The following is a 2,575-nucleotide window of genomic DNA, read 5'->3' on the forward strand; positions in this document are numbered from 1 at the left end:
GTTTAGGTCAGAAGAGTGAATGGGGGAGGGAACCCTGAAAGTTTTGGCTGTTTTCGTTAAAGTTGGTTTTCTGTTTTCTGTTTTTTGTTTTTTGAGATAGAGTCTCACTCTGTCACTCAGGCTGGAGCCCAGTGGTGCGACCTTGGTTCACTGTAACCTCAGCCTCCTGGGTTCAAGTGATCCTCCCACCTCAGCCTCCCGAGTAGCTGGGATTACAGGCACTCACCACCCCACCTAGCTTATTTTTGTATTTTCAATAGAGATGGGGTTTCGCCATCTTGGCCAGGCTGGTCTCGAACTCCTGACCTCAAGTGATCTGCCCACCTCAGCCTCCCGAAATGCTAGGATTACAGGTGTGAGCAACCGTGCCTGGCTGTTTTTGTTAAGGTTGTTTGATCTGCATTATTATTACATGCCTGTGATAAATTTAAATTACCTGGGTGATAAGGACATTCTGATTATACTATTGTAAAATGCCCTCTTGCCTTATATTTTTAAGTGGTTGTTTTTCAAGTGTTTAAATAAGGCAGTCATATTTCAAAGTATAGAGCGAAAGTTTTTTTATTATTATTTTTGAGACAGGGTCTCCCTCTGTCACCCAGGCTAGAGTTCAGTGGTGCAATCTCAGCTCACTGCAACCTCTGCCTCCTGGGCTCAAGCAATCCTCCACCTCAGCCTCCTGAGCAGCTGGCACTACCAGTGTGCACCACCATGCCTAGCTAATTTTTGTATATTTAGTAGAGACGGGGTTTCACCTTGTTGCCCAGGCTGGTCTCGAACTCCTGACCTCAAACAGTCCACCGCCTCGGCCTCCCAAAGTGCTGGGCGTGAGCCACCACACCCAGCCAAAAGTTTTATTATTAAATAGTATTAACAGTCATAAATACTATTAAATATATGTTCCAGGAAATGTCTACTTTTAACCCGCAACGACTGAAATAAAGAGCATGTAGCAACATTAATGACCCCTGAATTTCTGTTTATTTATACCTAATCATAGTTGCTGCCTAGCCTAATAAATCTGTAGTTTTCAAAAGTTAAAAAGAAACTAGTTCCCAAAGTTTTGAATCTCAATCCATCTACTTCCCTGAATAATAAAACCTGAATTTTATAATACCCACTTAAAAATTTTATTCTCAGCTGGGCGTGGTGGCTCACGCCTGTAATCCCAGCACTTTGGGAGGCCGAGGTGGGTGGGTCATGAGGTCAGGAGATCAAGACCATCCTGGCTAACTCGGTGAAACCCCATCTCTACTAAAAATACAAAGAATTTAGCCGGGTGTGGTGGCACGTGCCTGTAGTCCCAGCTACTTGGGAGGCTGAGGCAGGAGAATCACTTGAACCTGGGAGGTGGAGGTTGCAGTGAGCTGAGATCATGCCACTGTACTCCGGCTTGGGAGACAGAGCGAGACTACGTCTCTAAATAAATAAATAAATAAATAAATAAATAATCTCTAAGGACATTTTTTTTTTTTGGTTACTGGTTCCTAGAGATGAAATTATTATGTTCTCCTATTTTCAGTAGGCAAGGTAGTTTAAATGCAGAAATTTTGTTATATATGAATATTGTGACATCAAGAACAGCTTCATTGGCATATTCTTTGGGAAAGAGGCAGGAAGAATAAAACGGCTAAAAGTATTTTATTTTCAGCTCATGAGTGTTGTTACTGCTTCAAATTGTGTTTAGTCACCTGAGCCATAAATCAGTTATAGTAGGGCTATTGTATTTTAAATATATTTTTTATTCTCCAAGGAGACTTACCTAGTTTGCCACCTCCTTGCCTGTTGCTCTGATATGGTTTTCCCTCCTTTTTTATTTATTGCACAAATTTCTTACAGTTAAAAAAAAAAGAAAAATTTCAGTACCGTATCAATTGTCTTTCATATTTTGTGTTCCTCCTTTCCAGTGCTTTTCTATGTAAATAAGTATTCTGATGTACTTGTAAGTAATCACTCAGAGCATAATGTAATTTTGTCTTTGGTGTCTTAAAATTTTGCAGCCAGGCAAGAGAGGTTCACAGGGAAGGTAGGAACAAGTGATTATTCAGTGTGAGGATGGGAAGAAGATCAAAGATAAGTAAGGGCAATGATTGAATCCTTCCCGTGTCATTGCCCCTAGTCCCCAAGCCACCCTCCTGCCATCATGAGTATAGTGGTGTATTGTGGAAGGCAGCATGCCCGGTTTTCCAGTTTCAAAATAAATTATTTAACAGTGAGGCTTAACTCCCAGTAAATGAAGGAGTCTGTGAGTAGGGGAACCCTTCAGACTGGTTATATTATGAGCTGTAGAACTGTTGCCATTTTGTTGTTCCCCAGTTGTGCCCATAAAGAGATGTGTCTGAGCTCGAGACTTAGGCTCAGATGGGGAACAAACAGCCAAGGACCAACCTTAGTTTGGTCCGATAGGTGAATTTTAGCAACTCTCTAAACTCAGCTCTATACCTGTAAGACTCAGAAGTGATGCATATAGTGACGGAAAAAAATATTTTAGAAAATAGAAAACAACTTACTGGTTATTCTGCTAATGTGATAGAGGTTGCAGAATGGAAAATGAATGCAAAAAAATACAGCTGGA

Source organism: Chlorocebus sabaeus, chromosome X (genome assembly GCF_047675955.1).
Source record: "Chlorocebus sabaeus isolate Y175 chromosome X, mChlSab1.0.hap1, whole genome shotgun sequence".
Lineage (NCBI taxonomy): Eukaryota > Metazoa > Chordata > Mammalia > Primates > Cercopithecidae > Chlorocebus > Chlorocebus sabaeus.